The 17,334-nt window shown below is 39.3% G+C and overlaps 1 protein-coding gene across 9 annotated transcripts in view; it reads right to left on the bottom strand.

The window, feature by feature from the left end:
• Positions 1–17,334, bottom strand: part of MCF2L (MCF.2 cell line derived transforming sequence like) — a 156,482-nt gene that overhangs the window by 72,701 nt on the left and 66,447 nt on the right. Inside the window, exon 1 of one of the 9 annotated variants that reach the window (XM_083854908.1) lies at positions 10,881–11,054. The exons of the other annotated variants lie outside the window; for them this stretch is intronic. The gene's annotated coding sequence lies outside the window, so the exon portion shown is untranslated. Of the gene's footprint in view, positions 1–10,880; positions 11,055–17,334 lie in introns of those variants that run through there. 9 annotated transcript variants of the gene reach the window in all.

Here is a 17,334-nt window from a genome sequence, read left to right as displayed (position 1 = left end):
TGCAATTTTGCAAGACATTCAAAGTGTTACCAGTTATAGCATCTAATATGTTTTACCACGCTTTTGCTGCATATATGCTCAAGTGCACTCAGACTGTTTTGGTGAGAAAGATACACTCTTTGTGCTATTTCAAGTCATAGTAATTACTCTTTCCAAACTGAGAAGTAATGGGAACTTAGAATCATTCCACACAGCCATATTATAGCCTAAATTTGTATTAAGCACAAAATGGGCTTAGAGATAAAGGAGCAACAGTGCCAGGTGTACCTACTACCCAAAAGTATAATTAACCTCATGCATATGGCATGCTTTTACTATTACAACAACAATATTGCTCTCCTCTTTCCAGGATGTCCTGAAGGAAGCCAAGCCTGCTGGTAAAGCCTTTCCTCTTCTTGCAGGATAGTTTCAGACTGCTAGGAACCATATTTAAATATTGCCAAAACTGCAGCATTGTTAACTCCCTAATACTGCAAATCATGCTGAGTATACAGAATAAAAATACTTCTAAAGCATTAGATGTACTTAGTCACCTACAAGCAGCAGGTTTTGCAAAAAGCGAAGATTTTGTTTTTAATGGAGAAATAGTAAATAAAGACTGAGCAGCAGAGAATGTTCTCCTAGCCAGGACTCAAGTGATAAGAAGGGAAGTGACCCAGATGCATTTCACTCAGTACTTTAGCAAGCAAGCTTCTATGGAAAAACAGGAACACTAGATTTTGCCAACTGCATTTTAGTAAGATTTAATGCACTGAGAAAATTATTACAGGAATTTTGCTTTCTAAATACTAAAACTTTGCCAAGAAGCGGAAGTCTTCCAAATAGAGAAAATGGAATGATCAACTCTGAGCCACATGCAAGCTAAAGGACTCATATTCAGTGAGCCTTGAAAACTAATGATGCAATCACTCAGCTTAAACACATACGCTGAAGTGGACACATTTCAGAGAATTAAACCAAAGATTTGTCTCCACCGAAACCACCTGCTTTCAACTCTTCCTCTTCAGAAAAATATGTATCTCAAAGCAGGCCTCAAAGTTTTAACTAAAAAGTCAACACACACAGGACCAGCTGTGTGATTACGAATACCTGGCAATTCTACTACACAGAATGCTATTTTTCTGTGTTATTTTGGAAGCACAGTAAGATTTTAAACATTGAGTGATTTTGCTCTGTTCAAAAAACAAAACTCAAACACTTTTATAAAGCAGCAAAATCTATTTGCTTATTGTACATATCTATTCTGGAGATAAATTATAGCAGTGCTAACAATTGTGAAGTTTCACAGAATGGGCTGGGTTGGAAGAGATCTTCAAAGATCATCCAGTTTCAACCACACTGACGTAGGCAGGGACACTGTCTACTGAAGGCCCCATCCAACCTGGCCTTGAACACTTCCAGGGTGGGGCATCCACAACTTCCCTGGGCAACCAGTTGGAGTGTCTCACCATCCTCATTGTAAAAAAAAAAAAAAAAAAAAAAAAAGAAAAAAAAAAAAATTCTTCTATATGACCAATCCAAGCCTACCCTCTTTCAGCTTAGAACTGGTGCTCCTTGTCCTGTCATTGCAGGCCCTGCTAGGAAGGCCTTTTTTGACTTTTATCATTTCAACAACATGGAGGATGGCAAGAGTAACTTCAAAAAGACAATATATTATTTTATGGTACTATTACATAAGTACAGTTTTCCATGTAACTATACATCTATAAACTAATGTTTTGAAAGGGAATGTGTGAGTGTGAGAGAGAAAGAAGGGCTAAGTGTTCACTAAGAGGCTTGTTTAGAGCTGTGTTCTAGTTTTCAGCTATAACATTTTCTTGTAAACTTCCCAGTATTTGGGACTCCGATTACAGATTACTCATAAGGAAGAGGTTGCTGAATTCATAACCCAGCTGGCTGCCCCACCTTACCACACAGATGAGAGAGTTGTTAATGAAAAGCTCTCGAAGCACTGTGGCTTACTAATGCCATGAAAAAGATGAAACACATCATACCTCTCTAATGCACTGCAAACATGAACTACTTCAGGTAGTTCAGAGGCAGGACATGGACACAGTTCAGTATCTCCCATAGGCAGCTTCAGAATTATTTTGTGCAATACATTCAGCCTTGCTGAGACTTCTCTTTCAATTACATTTTCTCATCTCTTCTGACTGTAGGCACAAAAAATACTCCATACAAAGCTCAGGAGAAAGAGGAAAGAATAGTAGTGCCAGGGAGCAGGACAACCCTTCTGCCCACTTTGAGCAGAATGTTCCAACAGGTCTCCAGAAAGGAACGATCTCCAGCATGCTGAACATGCCCACAAGAAGTGGTGGCAGTCAGTAGATGAGAATCAAGCCTTGGCAGTTAAAAGCCCTGCTCACTTATTTCTCAGTCATCAAATACAAATGAAAGCCCCCTATTTTAAACTTGGTAATATACACAAGTAGTCCTGGCATGGTTACATATGCACCACCATGATTTGACACAAAATACTCCCTGGTTCCACATTTACTGTCTCCTACAGTAATCAGTGGTTTCCTAAATCCACTCCACCCCTCTCAGGGTTGCAGATGAGGATGCACCCAAAGAATAAAAGTTACTCAGGCTGATTACTCCACTCTTTCCATCTGGTTATCCTCATCTTTCTTAAAGTTTTCATTCATTCCTCCCAAGCAGCATGCCTTTTAGTATTACCCCTGGTAGCATCAAGCACTGCTTGAGAAGCAGAGCACTCAGACTCACGTGTTGATAATTAGTAATACTAATTAAAGATTAGTAAGAAGATCCACTCTTTAGTTAGAAGACCCACCCTTTACATACCTGTTTTATTTAAATCTGACATTTCAAAAGCAACAGTATTGGAAGCTTAGACACCAGTCCATGGGCTTGCTGCTCTCTGTCTCCTCTGCAATAGTCACGCACACCAAAAGCAGAAAACAGAACTGGGAACGTAGATTCAGGCACCAGAATAAGGACGCAGTTTTTGCTTGTCCCTGTTCCACAAAACATGCTTTCATTTTGCAGTGGACTGTGGCTGCACTATTAACAGCAAATAATATCTCTACTATTTCATTATATCTTAACAGAAACAACATTTCTATAGAAAGCTCTGACTGAAGGAATTAAAGAAATAATTCATTTTAGATCAACCTGCCTATACTAACAACTAGGGGATGCCAAACTGTATCCTGTGAAAGAAATGTTGCTTTTCTCTACCTCCAATAGGGATCAGGAGAAATTATGTATCCAATATTCACACAAAATGCAGTGAATTGAAAATTAAAACACACTGTAAACCAGCAGCAGGACAGCTCTCTGCAACAGCAAATTCTCCCTGTAAGCTTTAGCAGCTGTTCCGATTACCATAATCACGGCATGAATGAATCCTGAGCAAAGTACCTTCCATCTAAAATACAGGAATAGAGTCTGTGGATACATATGGTGTACTGAGAGATATATCTGCAAATAAAATGATACACTACAAATTTACATGAGGACAGAACACACACCCCCCAATAAATTATATTTATACATGAATGCACACAAGCAGAATACAACTTTCGCCTTTGTAGTAAAACACATCCCATTTTCCTCAACAGGATAACGTTATCTGGCAAAGTTCCTGCCTGACCTGCAATCAAGCAACTAAGAAAATTTGAAATACTAGAGACACACCTGTGCATTTCTTCAGAAGCAGCCACAATTCAGCAATATCTTTGTAGAGCAAGGAGATCAGGCTTAAGGTCATGTTGCTTCTAATCGATTTAGAGCAAAATAGTTCCGTGGACAGTGACCTATTTATCTGAGAGCTCATCCTCAGTGCAAAATGAGAGCACAAAACTCCATCTTTCACTCGAAGCCAAGCCACTGGGGGCACAATGCCTTTCTTCAAATTACATGCAGAGTAAGTGTGCCTGTCAGCAGGCTCAGAGGTCCTCCGAAGGGCTTGCTGGCTGCTGGCTACCACTTCTTGTCTTCCTGCATAAAGCCCTGGCACACATTAGACACAAGCTGTTTGCTTTAAATATGAACACATGCACTGTTCAAACATTTTCAGAGTACGAATGCATTAAAAAATTAATCCTAAGTGTGCCTGGTCAAAAAACTCTCCCATTAAAAGCCCTAGTTTTCACAAACAACAGTACAGTAAATCTAGCATTATCATCTTTTTCAACCACCCACTCCTTCTCCACACAGGGAAATTAACTGCCCAAGGGACAAACACCCATTTTCCAATGAACCTTTGGCTAGAAAGATCCCCAGAAATACAGTCAGCTTTTCCTGTTTGTAAGGGAATTCTCATCCATCTGTCTTTGGTGGAACCGAACTGGGGTGTTTTCTTGGTGGGAAACCCATCAAACACCTGAAGGAGCCTACCCAAGCAGCAGGAGCTGACAAAAAGGCATTTTACTAATGCCACTTTGCAAGTGGAAATACACTGAAATCTTATGAATAAGACAATGGAAAATAAGGCAACAAATGACAAAATAAACTAGAACAGAAGTATTTCATATGATCTTTCAGACTGAAATGCTGAGTGGACTTGCTTTACCTGATCCTTTAAAGTAATTGCCCAGTGACAGACTACCTGTTAATTAATACACTTGAGATTAGTTATCAGCCATTCAGATTCACTAATAGAAAGAGTGAGCCAAGGAGCACGAGTGACAGCAACAGCCATATGAAAACAAATGGATTGTTTTTCTTCACTTCACAGTGTTATAAGAGTCCTCTCCCAACAAGAGAGGTCAAGGAAAGAGGACAGTGAGGATAAAAAGATTGAATTGATGGTTACATCTGTTCACAAAATCCCATTTGCAGATGGGAAAAAGCTCCATTTATGCATCAGCACTCCCAGCCATCAACCAATCCCATAAAAGCAAACCAAAACAAACCCAGATCACTCACAGACCACACTAGAGGTAATTTTCTGAAGCACCCCACATCTGTGTTCCCACCACTCATTTGCCACGGGTCAGGAACTGTTGACATTCCACACCAGTCAGATGTATTCTAACAAATCTACCATCTATACAAGCAGCTCTATTCAGTGTATGACATTAGTATGTGACCTGAAGAATATAATCTTGGTAATTTATTTTCCATTCTGCTAATTCATTTTGAGGTCATTATGTTTTGTAGTAAGCCAAAACACAAGAGTTTTCTAGCAATATCAGATGTTTTAAAATAAAGGTGGATTTAAAATAAGTGATATTCCTTAGAAATATTTTACCTAACTATTCTGTGTTTTACGAGCTATTAGCACATTAGATTGTGCAGAGTTAAAAATTAGTGAATGAGTCTTCACACCACTCCCACAAGTCATGTAAATACTCTCACATGTGAAAGCTGAGATGGAGCAGGTGACCTCTCTCAGATCAGGTAACAGCATCTGTTGCATGGTCAGACACAGGATCTATGTCTCGGCTCTGAGCCCAGACTCCCTCCTTTCCAGGACAGCCACCCAACCTGCTGGGTGGAGCGTGCTCCCAGATCAGTATCACGGCTTGTACTCCTCAGACAAAGATCACAACTCACAGCATTTTTATTTCTGGCTGTTGTGCTACAGCACGGCTCCAGGAAGAACAGTCTCAGATACCTTATGCCAGTACACACACTGGTATTAACTTCTTACTTAACAGCACCAAGTTGGTATCAAACAGTCCACTGCAGAAAGTCCACTGCAATGTGCTTGGCTGACCAGATACTTCTGTTAGTAGTGGCATGGGCTTGGTGTCACCTACAGCACAGCATGCAGGAAATATAACCCTTACTACCTGATTGATAAGAAATTATGATAAAGCAGACATGGGAACACTTTCCAAACATCCACAGAGAGGGAGAGGAAGTTTTATAGCCTTCCTTCAGAGATTAAAACCATGCAAAAGAGGAGCTACACCCTTCTCCAGATAGGAATTACTCCCACCTAGATCCACACAATAAGATCCAGGAACCAAGCTGGCTACTTGCTTAAGAAAAAAGAAATGAAAACCCCAAAAACCCTCCATGAATGTAAAAGAGGGAAAACAACAATGTATATAACATGTTGGTTGTGCTTGTTGTGCTTGTTCTCGTTGTCAAGACAGAAAGGAACATCCTTGTATTAATCAACACTGACTGATTGAGCCCCTTCATGTTGTACCCAACGTGGAAAACCAAATTTTAACAGGCCTCTCCCTTCAGATTTCACGGCAGAGAAAACAGTGAAATCAGTCATTCAGGTGAAAACCTAGTACTAGTTCAAAAATAATTTGATTTCTTGGATGAGCACGGTAGATACATGAGACAGTCATCCTCCAGGCTCCCACCAAGATTACTCCTTCCTAGCCTTAAATCTCCAAACCCACAGTTACATATATTGTAGAGTCATAAAATGGCCTGGGTTGGAAGGGACCTAAAAGACCATCTTGTTCCAATCCCTGTGCCATGGGACACTTTTCAACTAGGTTGTTCAGAGCTCCATCCAACCTGGCCCTGAACACTTCCAGGGATGAGTTTTTTCCAGATTGATCAAGATGTATTAATGTCTGTGACTAGGAGCACCAAAATAAAGCACTGCATGTTCCAACCCTGTTATCTTCCAATCTTGACCAACAAGGCACACCTCCACCTTCCACTTTTAGGGATCAATGTCTTTAGACTTAGGAATACACATGAAGAAAAAGTACATACAGACAGTTCAGTGTTTGCTGTGGAGGAACCTTGGAACGTACCCCCCATTCTGCTGAACAGACAGAAGCCCACAGAGTGTCTCCATGGAACTTGGTCTCAGGTGCCTGGCTAAAACTTGTTCAGGCAAAGGTGATTTTTTTTTTTTCCCTAGCAGGTCCATTCTGCACAGAAAGCAGGGCTGATGATACTACAGGCTCCTGGGAAACACCCTTCTCATAAAAGAGGGTTCCAGCCAGTAACCAAATGGCTTTTTGTGTTAGCACTCTATTTTGTACTGTGTGCATGGGAGAAACATTTGCTCTATGGTTATAATACCTGAATTCCTTGCTGTGCATTTCAGAGAAGAGCAGGAAAAAAGAGCAAAAGCATTGAAGCACAAAACCTTTCCCTGGCCTTCATGATCCAGCTTAAAATAGAACCAGAGAGCAAAATTGTGCTATGTGGGTATGCATGTTAGCAAGAAGACTTTAGGGCAAATTTAAGCTCCATTAAAACACAAAGAAGCAAGAGCCCTCCTGAGAAAATCTTGGTGGGCACAAGAGTATATATTTATAAATGCAAAGAAATTAATTTCAACTCCACTCAAGCTCAGCACTCAGGTTAATCCTCCCTCCCACCTCAGCATGGGATGTGAGTGACAGGCTGCAGCCTGCAGAATGGAGGAAAACACTGTGGGAGAAGCTGTTAAAGGATGGATGCAAAGTCAATTGAGGTTAAAGACTCTGTTATCCTAGTTTTATGAAACCCAGAGAAGGAAGCTATGACTATGGCTTAAATATACAAGATACTGTACCTGCTTTATAAAGCATGGGCAAGTGTGCAGCATAAGGGCGGCAATGTTTGTGGTAAAGGATATTAAAGTCTGGCAAGTTCAACATTAAAATATAATTATTAAACATATTTTTCCTTCAGGGGTGCTGAAAGCTGAAAGCAAAAAGCACAGCAATAAAATAATGAGGAATTCAGCGTGACAAGAGCTATCTTTATAGGATCATCCTTAGTATAATGCAAATGTATACTTTCTCACAAAAAAAACCCTAGCAAAATACATCAGATTCCCTCTTGTAGCTGCAGAATTTATAAATTTGTGGAGTTTTGAAGACATGGAGTAATTTGATACATAATCTGTTGGCTTCTAGTTTAGCATACTGGACTATTTAAAAGCTCCATTCATTTTCCTCTTCTAATCCTTCTTGATTTTTTTTCAAAGAATGGATGCAAAAGAGGTTTCATTCTTTTTGAAGTCATCAAGCACTCAAGATTTAAAATTCTGTCTGGTTTACATCAAAAGTTTCCAAGGATTAAAATAAATTTATACACTCATTATACATACACACACATAAACATATATGTTTGTATAAATCCATTATACTAAGCAGCTTATTAAAACTTCACACAGCAATAAAACTAATCTATTTTGAAACTGCTTTGGCAATTTTCAGCTTGGATGCTAAGTCATCAAAAGGGTCCCTGCATGATATCCAAACTTAAATTTAAACAAGTACAAAATCAAAAATCATGGTCAGGAAACAACAATAAAAACCCCAATTGAAACTTCCATCCATGAAGAAATATACTCTTTCCACTGAAAACAAACATGCTGGTAAATACAAATAGTTGCTGGAGCACTTAGAAGAAAAGGATGCTGTTCAACCAAAAGGCTGAGCCCTGTACTATCTTTTAAAACAATAATGCCTGGAAAAAAAACATACGGAAAGCTGCTGAGAAATTGCATCTTAAAAGTACACTTTGCACTGTAAGACAACGATAAAGATCAAAGTTTTGAAGAGTACACATCCTTCACACTAGGTATCTAAGTAGTAAAACAAAAGGCAAAAGAACATGCCAGTAATTTTTAAGGCAGAATAACACCCTATCAAGGATGGTACTTCTCTGGCCTCATGGCTACTCTGAGGGGATTTCCCCAAAGCCATGACAGAAGCCTGACCACTGAATGCAGTTATCACACATCTGTTTCAATTTCTAATTTAAAAATTACACCTTTCTAGTGTTCTGTGAACACTAGAAATTTGATCAGTTTATACTTTTTTGTTTACATATCCTTTCTAAACAAGCTCCCCAACAAGTCTTTAATCATAGGCCTCTCCTTGGCTGTGCTGCAGGGTTTACCAAGGTTTCTTGTTTCAGAGAGACACAAGAACTGGACTTTTTTCAGGATTAATTTAATCACACAGGAGTTAGTAAGTAAGTAGGCACTTTATCCTGCAGTATTCAGTGACAGTTCCCTCTGTCCACAGCTGCAAAGCCAACAAAGAAATGGATGTGACCTTTTTAACTTCACAAACAGCAGCAGTACTCAGAACAGCAGTGCCTACACAGAGACACTGCTATTCAGACTGCACTTGTGTGAGGAAAAGAGGACTTCTGGCTTGGGACTCAACGTTTCTGCAGTAGTGTTCAAAATTCAGAGGTGGAAGATGGCAGTCTGATGACAGCTGAAAACTGAAATTAAAGGTGGGAACCAAATCACTGCTAAGCTTGGATAGAAGGCAGGTCTAAAATTCAGAAAAATCAAGAGGATGAGATCCATTTTTATACTGGCAGTGGGATTAAAGGAACAAATGAAGTAGGAAAAAAGATGGACATGGAATTTAGTGGCAGCAGAAAGGAGAAATCAACAGTGAATAATTCCAACAGAAACACATGATGAAAGCAGCACAGGAATTAAAATTAGGAAAGGAAAAACAGGTTTATTATGTATTCTGAAACACAGTAGGAATATTAATTCAGTAAACAAGGAAAACTAACAGAAACCATTACAACCAATGAAATGTTGTGCCACAGTCACAAATATATTTATAGCCAAAGTATAAAATAAAACTTTGTCAGCAATAGGAAATCGTTTTTATGGCTCTTAAAGTACATAGAATATTTTTTTTTTCCCAGATGAAGAAGATACTCAGGAAGCAGAAAAGCTTTCAGGCCAAAAGTTGTGGGAGAACCGGTTCCAAAGAAAATATCATATGCTCCTGTAATACTGATGAACACAGATAAATCCTACAAAACTGTTTATTACAAAGGAAGGAAAGGAAAATTTGCAGAAATCATCATTTCCAAAAATCCATAAAGAGCAAACAGGACAGACAGCCAAGAAGAAAGACCTGCTTCTGATCTGAGGCAAAAATAAGAGCTAAAAAAATATTAATTCCATCACGTCTCTTAAATAATCAGTTGAGGTGGGTTTGGACAAGTTAGTTATGATATTTCAGTACTGAAGGATTACTCATAGCTTCAAATGGAATGAAAAAAAAATGGTTATGAGATCATATCATTACTTGTCATCTTAGATTGGCAAATACAAGCAAAATCCTTCAGGATGGGCCATCAACCTGAAGTCCGTCTTACATTGTATAAATCTGACCCACACTGTTGTGAGATTACATTTGAAAATGGTAAAATCTACATAACTGACAGGATAAAAATGCCACTGTCTTCTTACTTATCAAGGCAGTTTTGATCTTGACTCATGATATGGAATTTTTGTGGCCTAGGCGTGCACACTGCAGCAAGCTGTCTGAGGCTGTGCAGCCCACAAAGCCCCACACATGGGAAAAGTGTGAAAAAAATGCAAGCAAATGCACTGAGTAATCCTCAAAGGTCACCATTCCCCCCACTTAAATATTTCCAAAACTGTATCTCAATTTCTCCTATTGCCAATTCTTTCATCCTCCCGGGCTTCAACAAACTCCACAGTTTCTTCAAGATGACACTTAATACCAGTAAAAGACAAGAGCATTTCCCACTGATCAAAAAGGAAAGAAGCAGAAAACAGACTGACCTCTTTTGGAGAGGCAACCAAGAGAATTGCTTCAGGTTCTCAACAGAAATTCTCTTCCTTTAAAGAAAGAAAGTCTCACTACAATGAGAGAAATACCTTATCCCTTGTACTTAGCAGCATGGTATTCTTGGTTAAATTTAGTCAGTGGAAAAGAGGTAAAGCTCTTGGAGTTGCTTTCTGTAGAAATACATGACATAAATTACACCTGACCTTTTTATTTTGGAGATGCAGGACTTTAAAGAAACTACTAACATATTACTTAAAAAGGTAGTGATTCCTTTAATGAGCCATTTCTATAAAATCAGCTGAAAAAATCCAAGCCTGCAAAGAGCTGTGTAACATCCACAAACAACTGCAGCACAGCAGCTGTAACCGTGTCCTGTTTCCAGTCTCTGGGATCCAAACAGGAAGCCCATGCCCTTACCTGATTGAAAAAGCAGCCAGTCCCTGCGATTTTAATCAACCTAAAGCAACAGACATTCTCCTTCTTTTCCAGTTTCCTGGGATGCTTCCTGGCCCATTCAGGAAAGCAGCGTGGAGGACAAGCTTTTTAACAGCAGCATTACCTTCATTTTCCACATTACAGCCTGCCACCTGCCCTGTTACTGCATTTACTTTTGGCCCAGGTGTGACAGCGCAGGCCGGCCTGTGGCGTGAAACAACAAAACCCCGCCTCTGCCAAGGGTGGTTTGAGTGTCAGCCTCTCATCAGGCAGGATTTTCAGCACACCTTAAAAACCTTCACACTATTTTCAGATGAGCAACGACACAAAGAGATGCACCAGCCATGTAAGAGATATAATTATGCAAACTTATATAAACTTGGCAGCCAACCACATCAACCTCCCAACCTCCACCAATTAGGATGTCACAATTAACAGAAGGCAATGCTTCTGGGATCCCCCACATCTGTAGTTCTGAGAAAATGCCTCAACCCCAAGAAGCTTTTGAAACAGTTTTGTGTTTCTTCTCCTTTCCATAAGGAGAATGAAGATGTAAAGAAAGATGAAACAAAGGCCAAAGAGCAAATTCCACCTGTTCTGACACATGCAGCAGCTGAACTAATGGCCATGAATCTCACAAGAGTAAGACAACAGAGACACAACTCCCAGCCATTCTTTCTGGTCTTCCTCTTGTTGACTCTGAAATAAAACACATTTATTTTCCACCAGCTCCTGCCCTACCAAGTGCGTACCTGATTAGTTCAACATAATTTGAACTGAACTCTTACCCCGTATTTGCACTAAGCAAAAAAGCACAAGGCAAGTGGATCAAAGGTGAAGGCACTCTTTGTAGTTCCCTGCACTATGGTGGCAGCAAATGAGGCCTCTTCAGTTCAGGTCTCATCCTGAGAGATGATGGGTCTCAGCCCATTTTTGACATATTTAACAGTGTCTTTTTCATGTCCATTGCCAAAAGCCTCCATCTCTCCATGCACAGCACATCCTGCAACTGCTGCTGTTTGCAGTCCCACACTAAAGCAGTTCTCACAGACACCTTTCCAGGACACCAAACGCTCCATACCAAGGATAACAAATGCAGATACCCACGCAATTCAAAGGATCAGCAAAGAACCAAATATATTCCTCAGACAAAGAGAACAACAGCAAAGTAATGTATTAAAATGTACCCCCACTTCCCAATGAGGATTTATTTGCTGAACTATAGTTTTAAGGGAATTTTCAGGGCAAGAAATTGACATTTTCTTCAAGAAATATCTTGTACACACTTCTTCAGAGCATTTAGGGGAGTAGCTATAAGGGGCCCTCAAATATTCCTTTTTTCCACATTCTGATTCTCTGGAAATCTGTTCTGAGGATTTTTTCTTCAATGAAATTTCTTCTCCTGTGCTATGAACAAATTTGAAATGGCTTACATATAACACATATTTGAGTCTCTGCTGTTACTTGCATGTAATTCCTTAGAGCACAAAAACCAATGCACATCCTATTTCTAATAACCCGATTTTATTAATGAGTGATGAAAACAGCAGCTCAGCTTCAAAAAGGTAACAGCATGTAAGTATTTTAGTCTCCACAAAGCAACAAAAAAGCCTTGACTTCATTGAGCTTATTTCATGTTTTCTTCTTCAGGCAAGCAGAAAGAAGTTTCCCATTGTACCTGAAAGAAGCTTCTTACATTGTACCTGTACAATGAAAGAAGCTCTCGGTGTACCTCTCATTCATGCCACAAACTCTGTTATGAGCTTGCCAAAAGCACTTGCATGTACCTGGCACTTCCTGGCAGCTGAGTGGTATTCAGCTTCAGCCAGCCCCTCTGGGGTGAATTCACAGGCATTAAAGGTTTACAGGTGCAGCCACCAGTAGTTGGCTGATAAAGAGCTTGTGCAAATACCCCTCTTGCAAGGAAGTCTTTAGATCAAGCACCGTGCTATGAACCAGCAACCAAAGTTTCTCCTGAAGCCCGAATGCTGAGAAATAGACCTAATTCAAGCTTTTTCCCATCTGTGGCAGCAGTTCCACTGAAGTTATTGCCTCCCATGCAACAGCAGATTGGCAGCTTATCAGTATATTTCTGGTGTACTTCACAATTTGGCACACTGCAACCCAAAGCCTACTTTGTCACGTTTTCTCTGATTTTATATTATTATTTTATACCACAGTGCCTCCCCTCACTTGCTTAACTGTCTGCACTGTGCTCTAAACACAGTGTCTTCTAAAATGTCTTCTCTTCCTGAAGCACCGACGCCTTTTGCAGGTTACAAGAGCAACCTCTGTTTTTTCCTTTCTAAAACAAACATGGTCACATAGAGGAAATTGTTTTAAAAAATTTAAACTATTCAAGAGTGAATAAGCCCATTGTTTGCAGAGGAGACTTCAGGGCAGCAGCATGCTGCCGTAACGATGCTATAGAGCATCCACAAGAATCCTGTGGACCACAAGGGTTTGAGGATGTGCAGTTCGATGGCATGTGCTGGGACAAGGGACAGAGCATTCTCATTGTTTAAATGTAAACAATAATAATAATAGGGTTTTGTAACCGAGAGAAGGAAGCAAACTAATGTGGAAAACAGTTGTTATTACTCTGTTTATGACTTCTTGTTCCCAGAAAAATATTCTGGGTTACTTTGTAATGCTGAAGGAGATAAACTTAGGTGACCTGAAGCTGGGCAAATGGCTGAAACCCCATCTGATAGGATGGGCTTAGAAATACCTTTTCTCTTTTTTATACTGGAAGCATGCCAGAGTGGAAAACACTGGGTGGAAGATCCATAGCTCTTGTGACTGCAAGACTCTTATCTTCAAACTCTCAGACAAATTCCAGTTGTTTAGGGATTAAACACTGCCAAATGGTGGCTTAGGCACCTTCCGGGAGAAAGCTGTTACCTAAGTCCAAGCACATGATCCTCAAAACAACCTCCTGACACCTCAAAACCTAAAGTTCATTACAGATTTTTCCAACACACTCAAGTTCTCTGCATACAGTCTGATCTGTATTTAGAAAACTGAATATAGAAAGAAATTTCAAGGGCTGGGCCAAACACCCAAGTTCTTCTTTTGGCAAAGGCAAAGAAACAGGCTTTAATGAGAGCTGCTAACACAGTTCAGATGTTTTTAGGCTTTAATATTAAAGGTAGATACCAGCAAACCTCCTTTAATGCTTTCAGTGAATGTAGCAGCAGAGGTTGGTTTTGTGCTGAACTGGAGGTGCATATCACTCATAGCTGGGTGCTAACTAGCTCAGAACACCCCCAAAAACTTGGAATCCTGAAATTTTTTCCAAAAGAACTGAGCCCTAAAATAACTCTCTAAAGGCAAATGACAACATCTGCAAAAAATATTATTACAACTTACCTTGCAGACAAAGAACATTATTTTCAATAGCTGGAAGTCAGAAAAAAAATCAGAGAAAGAATTAAGGTCAAATGCTATCAACCAAAAGGGGAAAACTTTACACTGAAAGTAGTAGAGACCACCTGTATGTGCACCTGAAGTCCTTAAACAGTCTTTGATAGTCATCATGGCAGATGACGCATGGCAGATGGCACAGAGGTACCTGTGCCCCACATGCCCATCAAGTTAAAATATCTGAAGACACTACTAGAGATTTGGATGGTAGAAGCCAGAGAGCTTGAAAGAAGACTTGAAGGAGAGCTGTGTTCTCTTCAGAAGGATGTTTCAAGTTTCTATTTCAAAAATGCAGCTATAAAAAGCATCATGTAACAAAAGTATTAGAAAGGTAAAGTTTCTCTAATTTGAAAGGATAGAGGCAACATCTTGAATTCTTCATTTCACATACTACCTCTCATTAAAAAACAACTGATTTATTGATCCCTATCCACTTTCTCATATACACCTTTGGAATCCACCAAAGATTGTAAGAATTACTTAAGTGTTCGGCTAAAGCAGAGAAAATTATTTTTTAATCATGATGTCTTAGGAATTAGAGAGTATTCTGCTCCACAGACTCACTGCATGAAACAAGTTGCTTGTGTTTCTTGCATGAAGATGAAAACAAAGGCAATATATATTGCATCTTTCCTTCAAATAAAAGCTTGAAAAGCAAGTAGTTCCCTCCCCAAAAGCCAAAAGACACAGATAAATGAGTTCTTCCATTAGGTCTCTGCCACAGAATCATATAAACTGATATATGATATCAGTACTTCTCACATACATAAGTATGTGAGTATACAGAAGTATTATACATACAGAAGTATTCACATACTTCTAAAGCTACTTTTCAGAGAAATAAATCAAGAGAGGGAATCATTCAGAGAACTACTCATCACTAACAGAACTAAGCAACTATGTTAAACTTGTCTATCTGAAACTCCTAAAGATTCTCAGAATATAGCTCTGTCCAGATTTAGATTACTGTAGGTAATTCACACATCACAAAAGCTGTTGCAAACCAGGACAACTCTAAGACAAATTTTAATGAGAATTATACTAGACACAATTTTTAAAAGTGTATTCTTGACTAACTGCTCACACCAAGAAATTACAGCTTCACTCCCTCCCAACTGCTCCACCAACTGCTATGGTTCCTTAAGTGGACAAAATTCCTTACTAAAAGACGTTTCCATTGAGCCCTTCAGGATCTTTGTCTAACTTGGTCTCTGGACTCACTTTCTTGTGACCTCTATTTATAAGAGTTCCAGAGTTGACTAGAAACTCTGAAGTTACAAAGATGGGTAAAACTGATAATAATTAGATGAGGCTGAGATTCACTGCACGCTGTCAACAGCGTAGGTGGAAAAATTTCACATTTTTTCCATCTGGGGGGTAAGAAGGGAGAAGAAGCAGTCCCTACAGAAAATTCCCAGGTCTTTCTGTTATTCTTTGGTCTCAGTCCAAAAGAAAAGAATGAACTTACTCAACAGTCTGGTCCCTCACCCTGAATTGTGTGTAAGTTGACAAACTCATATTCAATGACACCAAAGACTGTTGACAGATACTAATGAAGAGTAAGTATATGTGAAAACCAGAGCTGTCAGCAGCCCTTGGCCATTATTTTGAGAAAAAAAAAAACACCAACCAACAAGACTGCAGAAGGTTTCATGCCATACTCGAGTCCAAGTGCGAGAAACAAACTGAGATGTTGGATAAACTGCTGACTAAAATAAAATCTTTTTTGGGATTTTTTTAGATCACTGAGCAAGAAATGAAACACACAAAAGTTGCACTGATCTCCACTTCCTGCTTTGGAAGAAGATGTAATGGCTCCAAAATAAGATAAAATAAATAAGTAAATATAAGAAGTAGCTTTAGTCAGGAAGTGCTGGAAATCTTACAATAAACTTTGATCCTTCTGGCTTAAGTTGCTTCAGCACGAGGCTGTTTGTGTTCAACCTTTTCAGGTAGGCTTAACCTCTGAGGTTAATTTGAAGATCATGTGGGATTTTGTTAAACACTGTAAGCATACACAGTAAGAGGAAGTAGTGCAAACCGTCCTATTAAGCACAACTTCAGCAGAACTAAACAGATTGCAACAGCACATGAAATTGGCAACTTCTTGGAAGAACAATGACCAAGATAAAGGGAGTAAATAAAGCTACATCCTGGCTCCAAGACTGGTTCTGCCCAGAGAGTAAATATCTACTTGTTGACAATTCTCCATGTGGAAAAGCAAAAGTACAAGAAAAGTAAGTAATTTTACTCTGAACTATTGAAGCTAAGTCTATGAGATTCTTGATCAGAGCAACTTAAAGTTCTCTTTTTCACTATTGCTTTTTTTTTTTTTTTTTTACATATTTTTCAGCGGCCATGAAAGCAGGAAAAATACAAATTCCTACTAGCTCACTGTCTATTATGGTATAATGCCATAGATAGCTATTCCCTTTAATTAAATGGACTTTTCAAATAGCACTAACGGTCAGGAAAACACTTTTCCCCCATTTCAGAGTCAAAGGCACAGACAGATTTCATTTTCTGAAGATTCATTTTACATGTACTGAAGTAATGGAACTATTTTTCACATTTTTTCCTCCATTCACATGCGCAACCCTTAATGTCTGTCACGCAACAATCACCCTTAGAACAGGTCTGTTCCCTGTAAGAAAACTCAAAGGCAGCATAAATCTTAGCAAACAGGGAAAAAGAGGGGCTGAAGAGGTCTAAGGGAGCAGGCTCATGGAGTTCAGTCAGTGTGGATCTATGAAGAGAAGCCTAGAGGCACAGCCTTGTACTGCCCCAAGTTCTGTGTGTGTCTCTTGTTCATTAGAGAGACTTATAAAAGTCTTTGTTTTCTTGGAAGAATCATCATCCAAGAGCCTAAAAGTGGTGGTCTGTGCAGCAGCATCCCAAAATGTATTCCTTCCTTATTATGCACAAAGCTAGAAAAGAAACATCCTTTCCTCTGAATTAAGGAACCAAACATTTGGAAACAGTGACTTTTACAACAGCACAATTAAGAATG

This window comes from Zosterops lateralis, assembly GCF_965231275.1.
Source record: "Zosterops lateralis genome assembly, chromosome: 2".
Lineage (NCBI taxonomy): Eukaryota > Metazoa > Chordata > Aves > Passeriformes > Zosteropidae > Zosterops > Zosterops lateralis.
This window is presented reverse-complemented; position numbering and strand designations above follow the sequence as displayed.